At 31.6% G+C, this 13,027-nt stretch overlaps 1 protein-coding gene across 2 annotated transcripts in view; it reads left to right on the top strand.

Moving 5' to 3' along the window:
• The window catches only part of LOC122400008 (cysteine-rich motor neuron 1 protein), a 653,650-nt gene that overhangs the window by 137,648 nt on the left and 502,975 nt on the right, over positions 1 to 13,027 (top strand). The gene's annotated exons all lie outside the window — the stretch shown is intronic.

The raw sequence follows: 13,027 nt of genomic DNA, 5'->3' as shown, positions 1-13,027 counted from the left end.
TTATAGAAACTTAGGATTCATCAAACTATGGCACCCAATTTTTATAGTTCTCTTTGATATTATAGGCTGGTAATTGTCTTCTATTTGCAATGAATTATTATTGTTAAAGTGGGGCTTCAGAGGCCACAGTAGGTCATTTTGATGGACTACAGACTCTATTCACTTTTATCTACTCTTTTCATGACTGCAATAATTGAGAAACTGGAATTGGAGACTTAAAAGAGAAAATGGCGAGTCTAGTAAGTTTAGTTTCAATGTTTTTTATGTTTAACATTTGGGTGGAATTGATGGTCCTTAATGGTATTCTGAGGAAAGTGATCTAAGAGGTATTCAGAGAGACGCCATTTTGAAAGTGAACAACTTGAAGTTGGACAAGTTTACAGGTAGTTATAGAAACTCAGGATTCATCAAACTATGGCTCACAATTTTCATAAATAGTCCAATTTTCCCTTTGAAATTACAGTCTGGTAATTGTCTTCTATTTGCCATAAATTATTATTATTAAAAAGGAGATTTAGAGGCCACAGTAGGTCATTTTTATGGACTACAGACTCTATTCACTATTATCTATTCTTTTTATGACTGCAATAATTGAGAAACTGGAATTAAAAAGACGAAATGGTGTGAATCCTGTAAATTCAGATTCAATTTTTGTTATGTTTAACATTTGGATGCAATTGATGGTCCTTGAAGGAATTTTTTTCTGAGGAAAGTGATTTAAGAGTTACTTAGAGAGACGCCATCTTGAAAGTGGACTGATATATTTTAACACTGGTCTGCAGCCTTGAAAATTAGTTATAGAAACTCTGGATTCATCAAACTATTTCTCACAATTTTCATAAATAGTTCAATTTTCCCTTTGAAATTACAGTCTGGTAATTTTCTTCTATTTGCCATAAATTATTATTATTAAAAAGGAGATTTAGAGGCCATTGTAAGTCATTCTGATGGACCACAGACTCTATTCACTTTTATCTATTCTTTTTATGACTGCAATAATTGAGAAACTGGAATTGGAGACTTAAAAGAGAAAATGACGAGTCTAGTAACTTTAGTTTCAATTATTTTTATGTATAAAATTTGGGTAGAATTGATAAATGGTCTTTGAAGGAATTTTTTTTCTAAGGAAAATGATTTTAGAGACACGCCATTTTGAAAGTGAACTAATACACTTTAATAGTGATCTGCAAGCCTAAAAAATTAATTACAGAAATTCAGGAGTCTCTAGGCTCTCAAGTTTTATTGTCCAATTTGTCCTTCTATATTATAGTTTGGTAATTATTCTCCAGTTATAATAAATTATTATTATTAACTATTTTTTTCACCTGATAACAACAATTGGACGTTTCAATATATATTAATTTCAATGAAATTGATATTTAAATAGCCTTTAAAGGACTTTATTTCTATAAAACCTAATCTACCAATTACTCATAGAGACGCCATTTTGAAAATGAGGTAATATATTCTAATAATTGTCTGCAACCCTAAAAATCGTTCACAGAAACTCAGAATTATTTAACTATCAATTTGTATACTCCAATAAATGTGATCACTGAAATATTACTAAAATAAAAATAAATTTAACATAAAAAAAATAAAATTATTTAAATTATAAAAGCTTCGACGATAAAATCTTTGTAGTGTTGTATTTTTATAATAAAATAATTCTAGAAAATAGTGATTTATTTGAGGAGCATGATTAACACATTATTAATTAACAAATCTTTTAAAATAAAATTATTTAAATTATACAATTTTTTTGGGTTGCATTTTCATAATAAATAATTCTAGAAAATAGTGATTTATTTGACGATCATTATTAACTCATTAGTTAATAAATTTTCTAAAATAAAATTATTTAAATTACACAATTTTTGCAGGGTTGCAATATCATAATAAATAATTCTAGAAAATAATGATTTATTTAACGAACATTCAATAACCCATTAGTTAATAAATTTTGTATTAATAATTTTTTATTTAAAGTATCATTTTCCAAAATTTTCGTGCCTCCCAGTGTTTACAATTACAATCTACTAATTTTCCTCCAATATTAATAAATCATTATCAATAAAAGGAGAGCCTAAAACCCATAACCCTACTTTTATCAATTTTTTTTCGCCTCATAACAACAATTGGAGCAACGAATTTGACTCCCATATGGAAACCTATGATTAAATGGGATCCACGGAAAAAGCGATCGAAGAAGAAACGCAAACACGCGATTCGCGTTCAATGTCTAGTAATTTGCAACGTTTACTCGTTACTTGATAATGTCGGGCAAACACAGAGTTACCGGAACGATCGTAAAAACGAAGACGGGGGTCGGGCAATTAAATTGTTCCGCTCAGCTGGGATCCAAGGGTGGTTCAATTTGGCTCCGCAGGTTGGCCCCGGGGCAAAACACACGATAAGAACGTTTTTCTTTCGCGCGCTTCATCGTAGATTCGTTCTTCAATGGACGACTTCCGGCGCGAAGAATTACCGCCGCCATTTTCTCTTTCACTTTCTTCGATGCAATAAATGTTAATTATAGTCGGGGTAAAAAAAGTTATTAATCACACTTTTATCATGACTCCAGTTCGTACAATATAGGCATTGAAATATTATTAAAATTAAAATTAATAAATTAATAAATTAATAAAATTAATAAAATTAATAAAATTAATAAATTTTAATTTTAATAATATTAAATTGTACAAGCTTAGATGATAAAATTTTTGCAGGGTTGCATTTTCATATAATAATTATAGAAAATAGTGAATTATTTGAAAGTACCCATGTCACTTTTCCAAAATGGTCGAAAACAATTGGTGGATCGTATCAAAACAAAAACAGAGATTCCAATTGAAGGTAGTTTTATAATTCTTCAGGGAGGAATTGAAGTTTTATAGAATAATAGACAAGAAGCAACAATGGTCATTGAAATATTATTAAAATAAAAAAAAATAAAATTATGCAAGCTTGGATGATAAAATTTTTGTAGTGTTGCTTTTACATATAATAATTATAGAAAATAGTGAATTATTTGAGGGGCATGGTCATTGAAATATTAAAATTAAAATTAATAAATTAAAAAAAAATGCTTCTAAAAAAAAATTGTTAAACAATTCCAATCCCCAAATGGAAGGTCGTTTCTCGAGCTCAATAAATAGATCTGAATATTTATAACCTGTTTAACAATATTATTTACATCAGGAATATTTTGTCATAATTTTAAGATAAACTTAGAAAAAGAAAATTGTTAAAAAACGCAACTGGTGGTCACCGGTGACCGGCGCTTCAAACGTGTCTTCAAAACGCTACCAATAAATAAATCTCAATATATATAATTTTTTTAACAATATTACTAACATTAGAAACATTATAATTTAAAAAAATAACCTAGAAAAAAAAATTGTTAAACAATTCCAAGCCTTAAATGAAATTTCGCTCACGAGCTGAATAAAAATTACAACCGGTTAAAGTAATTAAATTGAAAGGTTAGGGGCGCCTTCTCGAACGAGTATAGTTATCCAATCGAATTTAACGAGAAGAAATTCCTGCGCGTCTGCGGCGTCGAAACTATCCCGGGATGGAATTAGTTCGTCAGTGTTCGAGCGGCGCTCGAGTCGAGAAGGTTCCTTGGGATTCTTTGGATATATAATTGTCGCGAAGTTGGCGAATTTTCCGGTGTAAAATGTTCGAAGGGATTAACTTCATCCCCCGATTAAAAGTTGAATCGGTAGATTGTGTCGGAAGTGATCTCAATTAAGGATTCTTAGGCGTTTCAACGAAATTAGACCGCGATTACGGGGAAACGACTCGTCCTGATTGCTTGTTAAGTCGAACGAGCATTTGCAGGGCACGATAATCGATTAACGAGGTTAATTTTTATTGTTCAGGCACCGCGGTTATTGCGTTCGAAATTATTTTATCGGTTACGGATAGAACAACACGATTTAAAATTAAACGAGCTGCGTGTTTAACTTCCCGCGAAATTTCTCGTGGAAGTTTCGACTTTAAATACGGGTAAATATCGATAAGCAGGGAGCTCGTAAACAGAGAAGTTCCACGGGGCATAAATATTTCGGACTAGAAAGGGCTCCGGAGACCAAAAAGTTTGATAACCGTTGGGTTATAAGCTCGAAGTTATGGTATTTATAGACCGGTATCTTCCGAAGAGGCGATTCCTCCGGGGAGACGTGCTATAATTCAAACGAGACGCGAGAGAACATTTTTTATCCCCCCAAAAATATGCAAAACTTAATCGTGGGGGATTAATAACCCTGCAAGTGTATTTTTAAAATTTTTCTGGAACAAATCGTTTCGTACAAAATGTTGGAATTTTTCATAATAAATATTGATACAATTTTACAGGTTGTAAATTTTTTACAAAGCACAGAAATCTCAGAATTCTGACTTGCAAAATTCTAAGTTAAATAGGAAATATGTAGGACCTCAAAATGGTTTTTGGTTTATGTCGATCTGACTTTCCGTTTTGGAGATATCGTAATTTAAATCAACGGATGATTTTTAGACGTCTTACAAGTCTATTAATGCGTATTAAAAATACTAAAACTTTAGACGCTTGTAGTTTCGAAACAATTAAAGCTTTATCCATTTTTGAGCCGCCATTAGCAGCGGCGAAGCTTCCCCTTTAAAAATGTCTTTTGGTTTTTGTCGATCCGACTTTCCGTTTTCGAGATATCGCAATTTATGTAAAGAAGCGTAATTCAATAATTTCCACTGTCTCTCTATGCCCGCCTTACGGAATCGCGTATTAACAATACTAAAAGTTTAGACGCTTGTAGTCTCAAAACTATTAGAGCTTTATCCATTTTTAAGCCGCCATTATCAGCGGCGAAGCTTCCTCTTTAAAAATGTCTTATGGTTTTTGTCGATCCGACTTTCCGTTTTCGAGATATCGTAATTTATGTAAAAGGTAATTTTTTCAATCTGACTATCTCTGTCTCCGTCTAACGCATGGGACCTCTCACTCTCTGTCTCGCGTGAGTCGAGACTGAGTGACGTCACATCTACTGTTTACTACGGTCGCGTGAGGTCAGTGACCTCGCGACGTAAACAGTGAAACGTAAACAAACGCTGCGAAGCCTTCCCCGGAACTATCCACCGCGTCGACTTGAAACTAAAATCGTTATATCTCCGGAACTAATTACGCTATCGACCTGTACGACCACTCATTTTAAAGGGCATTTCATCCTCTATCTGACGAGCTTAACAATCATTATTATTTATGCTGTCTTCTATGTTTATTTTGACATTAACTTTGGCGTTATACACTCAGAGAAGTCTCACCAATTCCTATCGATTATACGACTGGTGTGCGACAAAATTGGACCATAAATTCTTTATTTGAAGATGAATTTAAATTTGTATACATAATGTTTGCATAATTAGTCAGCATTTTTTTTGTAAATAATTATTTTCTCCGGAACTGACTACTCATATCCGATTTATTTATCATAGTAAGCTATTAATTTGCGTTGTAATATCACGTTGACTGGTGGTCACCGGTGACCGACGCTTATATATTACTTACATTAGGAATATTTTATTATAGTTTGAAGATACACAAAGAGAATTTGAAGTCACTTGACACAAAATTCTTTTCCAAGGGAGTTTTATTTCCTATCAGTATACATGAAGGTTAGGTTTAACGTTAATAAAGAATCGTGCATTCCAGATATTCCTCGACAAAGAGAACCATTTCTCTGGCAGAGATTCGCCAAGGCACGATATCTCTTTTCCCTGAAATATGTATACTCGTCCGCAACGAGATGTTTCGAAGTTCCTGGTAACTTTCCTTCCTCTTTCTTTCAGGAAGTCGCGTCGGTTGTTGCGAATCTTCGCCAACTCGTTAGTATAGCAACTCCGTGGCACGGTCTGGGGAGGGAATTGTCGAGGAATACAATTCCGGATCGGCGTCTTTTTCCAGTTTCGAGTTCTTAACAAATATGTGGAAGTCCGCGGAACGTCTTCGCGCTTTCACGGACTACCGGAATACTTCGAGTTTCTGCAGTCGATAGCAGTTTGCCAGTTTCCGCGCGCTTCCCGCTTTTCTGGAACGTTATTTTAAATCGTTCTTGTTCTTTCCGGCCTCCCCTGTAACGATGAAATTTCTTTTTATACTTTTTATCATTTTTAACGAATTTCTATCCCCAATTTTGGAACGTTTCGAGATTTCCAAAATTATCCAAATAAATTTTCTACAACTTAAAAACATTATCTAACGTTGCTAAGTGAGTGAAAAATAATTTACAAATTATTTAAATTAAATAAATATTTAGAGAACATGAATCGACACGTAAAATAGTAACGGCGTCGAGATGAAGAAGTACGAAAGCCAACAGTGATGAAGGGTTGCATTTTCATATAATAATTATAGAAAATAGTGAATTATACACTATTTTCTTATCAAAAAATTAATTAAATTAAAATATTACTAAAATTAAAATTAATAAATAAAAAAAAATAAAATTTCGCAAATTAGACGATAAAATTTAAATTTTTGTAGGGTTGTATTTTCATACAATAATTATAAAAAATAGTGAATTATTTGAGGGTTATGGTCATTTAAATATTATCAAAATTAAAATTGAGAAATATAATATAAAAATAATAAAATTATACAAGCTTGAACGATAAAATTTTTGTAGGGGTGCATTGTCATATAATAATTATAGAAAATAGTGAATTATACACTATTAAGTTAAACAAATAAAAATTCAAGAGTAAACAGCAATGGCGTCGAGGTGAAGAAGTGGAGAAAAATCATAGTAGGAATAATAAAGAGTTATGGTCGGTACTTAGCCATGAATACGACAGCTGTGCACTGGAAGGAGTTTAAGGTTGATAAAAAAGCGAATAAAAATGTAGCAGTAGAAGAAAGATAGAAAGGGATTGTAAGCTATAATAATAATACAGCAGTGAAAGAAAGAGGTACCGGAGGATGTACGATAAATAAATAAATATGAATCCGTTTAAGAAGCGGAGCACCGAGGATGCATCGGCGGTGCTTAAAGGAGGCGACGTCACAAAATGGCGGGCATTATTAAACGGATCGACTACTTTTCTGTACCGTTCGCGTCCACCGGGGACGTAAAGCGAACGTTAAAGGACGATTCCCTTTGGGTTGGCTTGAGAAAGTGGTCAAATCGTTATGCAAAGTTGAATATTGCCCGGAGTTCGGTCGTCTTCGAATTCATGGAACGCTTCTTGGAGACTCGTCCAAGTTTCGAGGAACTGGCGACGATCGTTTTCAAGTGGTACGGGGATGAATACTCGAGCGTTAGGGGCGCATAAAATTACGGGGGGAAGCTTGGTAAATGTATTAAAAAATTTGTAAATAAACAAGTATGTTTATTTTTAATTTGTGAGTCGTTTTGGTTTTTGATAATTGGGATTTGATTTCAAATTTGTGGATTTGTAAATAAGAATAGAAATGAAATCAGGGTCCTCATGGGGGATGAAAATTTTGGAAGGTGATTTTCAGACAGAAAAACAAGTATTTTATATTGTTAGATATATAAACAAGTTTATTATTTGTTATTTCTTTTTGGTTTTTAGAAAATTAGAATTTAATTGAAATTTGTCGATTTATAAATAAATTCAGGGTCCTGATGGGGATGAAAATTTTGGATTGTGAATTTTAGATAGATAAACATGTGTATTATTTGTTATTTCGTTTTGGTTTTTAGAAAATTGGAATTTAATTTGAAGTTTGTGGATTTATAAATAAATTCAGGGTCCTGATGGGGGTAACAATATTGAAACGTGAATTTTAGATAGATAAACAAGTATATTATTTGTTATTTTAAATCGTTGAGTCGTTTTGGTTTTAGCCAATTGGAATTTGATTTGAAATTTGTGGATTTGTAAATAGAAATAGAAAAAATAAAATCAGGGTCCTGATAGGGGATGAAAATTTTGGAACGTGAATTTCAGATTGAAAAACAAGTATTTTATATTGTTAGATATATAAACAAGTTTATTATTTGTTATTTCTTTTTGGTTTTTAGAAAATTGGTATTTAATTTGAAATTTGTGGATTTATAAACAAATTCAGGGTCCTGATGGGGATGAAAATTTTGGATTGTGAATTTTAAATAGATAAACAACTATATTATTCGTTATTTTAAATCCACAAATATGGGTTTCAGATAATTGGAATTTAATTTTATATTAGAGAATTTATAAATAAAATGAGGGTCTATATAGGGGATGGAAATTTTGGAACGTGAATTTTAGATAGATAAACAAGTATATTATTTGTTATTTTAAATTGTTGACTCGTTTTGGTTTTTAGAAAATTTGAATTTAATTTGAATTTTGTAAATTTGTAAATAAAAATAAAAATAAAATAAAATTCCTGGTGGGGGATGAAAATTTTGGAACATGAACTTTAGATAGATAAACAAGTATATTATTTGTTATTTTAAATCCACAAATATGGGTTTCAGATAATTGGAATTTAATTTTATATTAGAGAATTTATAAATAAAATGAGGGTCTATATAGGGGATGGAAATTTTGAAATGTGAATTTTAGATAGATAAACAAGTATATTATTTGTTATTTTAAATTGTTGACTCGTTTTGGTTTTTAGAAAATTTGAATTTAATTTGAATTTTGTAAATTTGTAAATAAAAATAAAAATAAAATAAAATTCCTGGTGGGGGATGAAAATTTTGGAACATGAACTTTAGATAGATAAACAAATATATTATTTGTTATTTTAAATCGTTGACACGTTTTAGTTTTTAGAAAATTTGAATTTAATGTAAAATTTGTTGATTTATGTAAAAAATCAGGGTCCAAAGAAGGGTTGAAAATTTTGGAACGTGATCTTTAAATAAATAAACAAGAATACTATATTGTTATGTAAATAAACAAGTATATTATTTGTTATTTTAAATCGTTGACTCCTTTTATTTTTAAACAATTGGAATTTAATTTGTAATTTGTGGATGTATAGATAGAACCGTGGTCCACACAAGGGATGAAAATTGTGGAACGTGAACATTTAGATAGGATTGGGAGCAGAATCGAGGAAAATGTAATCTGATTTGCCGCGATACGACCACACATAATCACACTGTAATCACAGGTTAATTGGAGGGTTATTGCACGTTTTAAAGATTTGCTATTACGATTATACCGTAATTAGACTATAATCACAGTGCAATTGCGTTCAATTATGTCATGGAAAGTTTGATCAGATTACGTTTCGCCCAACTCTGGTGCTAGTGTCAGAAAATTAACAGTTAAAAATTATTCCGTTTTATATTTTATTATACTCAAATAATGTATCACATATATCATTTTATTTTCCATTTTTGTGCATTCAGTAATTGATTTTTCATACCAGAGGCCAAATAAGAATAGTTACTTAAATGAAAATAATACTTTTTATTGTAAGTTGAAAATAATAATCGTAAAATTTGAAGAAAATCAATTTCTAAATCTTTTGGTTATACAATAATTAATAATTTATCATCAAAACATTTTTCAATCGCCCATAATCATTACTAATGACGAGAAATATTTTTTCGATTATATTTGATCAATGAAATATTTTATTTTGTGGTATAATTCATTTTATTGTCAATAAAACAATTTTTATAAAATTTATCATAATAGAAAAACTCTCAGATAATTTTATAAAATGTTAATTTTTTTTTAATTTTATTTTCAATAAAATTCAATTTTATGTAAATAATTTTTAGACGGTTCTTTAATTTGTTGCTTAATATTTATTCGAAACAAATATTTTATTCCACAGTACAATTTATATTATTACCTTATATTAACATTTTAAAAAATGTATAATAATAGAGAAGTCTTTTGCTAATTTTATAAAATGTCAATACCTTCTTTTTTTCAATTTTATTTTTAATAAAATTTCAACCTTCTCAATTTTCAGATGGTTCTTTAATCACTAAAAAAATAAATACATCATTCTTATTTAAAAAAACACACAAGAAATAATTATAATATTGTTTATCTACACAGCTGAATTGGGGTTGATAATAAATATTTTATTTCACTATACAATCCCTATTATTCCCAATCATACAATTTTAACAAACAATATAGAATAAACTATAATAGCAAAATCCTCAGCTAATACCCTTTTCATTTCTTACAATTTTACTTTCAAAAAAATCTCGGATTTTTTCTACTCTCAGACTGTTCTTTAATCCCTAACAAATTGCAATTTATTTAAAAAAACACAAGAAACAACGAATCATAATATATGCCTACACAGCTAGAGTTGATTATAAATATTATTTTATTCGTCCCCGCCAGGGGGGGTCTCTGGATTAAACAGGGGACGACGACGCGTTTATCCGCGCGAATGCAGAAAATATACACTCGGAATCGCGGTTTCCCCGCAGCGCCGCGGAAAGCTCTGGTAATCCCCGGGAGAGATACGCGTCGCGCGTTGGCCGCGTCCGCGGACCTCGAGCATATTTGCGCCGATAAAACGTACAGATTGTCCCGAGTCTCGCGGCGACGGGCCTTTTTATCAGCCAGCGCCGCGAAGGGACGCGAAAGGGGAACGAAAAGACGGTTCCGCGGCGTAACGTACGCTGCTGCACGGGGACGCGTCGCCCGCGGCGGCGTTCCAGCGACGAAAGTTTCTCCGTGTTTTTCGCTTAAAAAAAAAGGCAAGGAAATCTATCTGGTAAAAGAAACGAGAAAAAAGGGACCGTAATATCGATAAAAACAAAGTTTGCACCCGTGAGAGAGTTAAATGAAACGAAGCTTTTCTATTAAAATATCGCTCACCGTTTAAAGTGAATTTGGAGAAGTTTCGAGAAATTCCGCCCGTCGAATACATCCCTTGCCTGGGTATTAATTTCATTGAAAATTTATTTTCCGCGCGTTCCTGAGCGGCTGAGAAAACTTCGGCGACGTTCAATTACGGAACACCCGTTTCCCAATCGTTTCACCCTTTTCTCTCCGGGTTTCTTATATAGATTAATTTTCCTTGGTCTCGTTTTCCCCAGGTCCTGGGGATTTTTTCGTGCCGCGAAAATCACCAGAATCTACGGCCCGTAAACTTAATCGTAGCAGGGAACGAATCATTTTTTTATAGTTGTTACACGGGCAACCGAAATGAATTTCCACCATTGGTAATGGTTATCGACTGCTTATAACCATTATTATAACTGGGGAAACATTCTTTATTATATGGTTATATAGTAGTATTAAATTCCCCTACCGATAATGGTTATCGATTGCTTATAATCACTATTAATTTCCCCCATCGATAATAATGGTTATCAACTGCTTATAACCACTATTATAACTGGGGAAACATTCCTTATTATATGGTTATATAGTAGAATTAATTTCACCCATCGATATTGGTTATCCACTTCTTATAACCATTATTATAACTGAAGAAATATTCTTTATTATAAATGGTTATATAGTAGACATAATTTTTCCCATCGATAATAATGGTTATCGACTGCTTATAACCATTATTATAACTGGGGAAACATTCTTTATTATATGGTTATATAGTAGAATTAATTTCCGACATCGATAATAATTGTTATCGACTACTTATAACCACTATTATAACTGGGGAAACATTCCTTATTATATGGTTATATAGTGGAATTAATTTCTCCCATCGATGATGGTCATCGACTGCTTATAACCATTATTATAACTGGGGAAACATTCTTTATTATATGGTTATATAGTAGTATTAAATTCCCCTACCGATAATGGTTATCGATTGCTTATAATCACTATTAATTTCCCCCATCGATAATAATGGTTATCGACTGCTTATAACCACTATTATAACTGGGAAACATTCTTTATTATATGGTTATATAGAAGGATTGATTTCACCCATCGATAATAATGGTTATCGACTGCTTGTAACCATTATTATAACTGGGTAAAATTCTTTATTATATGGTAACATAGTAGAATTAATTTCCCCCAATTGATAATGATTATCGACTGCTTATAACGATTATTATAACTGGAGAAATATTCTTTATTGTATAGTTATATAGTAGAATTAATTTCTACCATCGATAATAATGGTTATCGACTGTTATAACCACTATTATAAATGGGAAACATTCTTTGTTATATGGTTATATAGTAGAATTAAATTCCCCTACCGATAATCGTTATCGACTGCTTATAATCACCATTAATTTCCCCCATCGATAATAATGGTTATCGACTGCTTATAACCACTATTATAAATGGGAAACATTCTTTGTTATATGGTTATATAGTAGAATTAAATTCCCCTACCGATGATCGTTATCGACTGCTTATAATCACTATTATAACTGGGGAAACATTCTTTATTATATTATAGTTATAAAGTGGAATTAATTTCCCCCATCGGTGATGGTTATCGACCATTATTATAATTGGGAAACATTCTTTATTATATGGTTATATAGAAGGATTGATTTCCCCCAACGATAATAATGGTTATCGACTGCTTATAACCATTATTATAACTGGGGAAACAATCTTTATTATATGGTTATATAGTAGAATTAATTTCTTCCATCGATAGTAATGGTTATCGACTTTTTATAACCACTATTTATTTGTGGCTGAAATCATTCTTTATTATATGGTTATAAAGTAGAATCAATTTCTCCCATCGATAATGGTTATCGACTGCTTATAACCACCACTACTATTTGTAACTGTGAACCATCCTTTATATTCTTACAAAGTAGAACGAATATCATTTCATAACTGTTAACACCAATATGAATCTTCCCTCAATCGATAATGGTTATTATCGCTTATAACCATTACTTATAATTATAAAACACCCTTTATAATATTAAGTGGTCAAGTTATGGTTATAACATTTAATATTTTAAGAAGAAAAACCATGTCAAGCCGTGATTATAATTTTTTCCAACTCACTGGGGATCGAACCTGGGACCCCAAGAGTCGAAGGCGAGCGTGCTACTCACGGAGCCACGACAGGCTTAAAAAACACGTGCAAGTATCT

Source organism: Colletes gigas, unplaced genomic scaffold (assembly GCF_013123115.1).
Source record: "Colletes gigas isolate AHSC1104 unplaced genomic scaffold, ASM1312311v1 Colletes_gigas_Sc00015, whole genome shotgun sequence".
Classification (NCBI taxonomy): Eukaryota; Metazoa; Arthropoda; class Insecta; order Hymenoptera; family Colletidae; genus Colletes; species Colletes gigas.
Note: the sequence above shows the minus strand (reverse complement) of the source record. Positions and strands in the feature narration are given on the sequence as shown.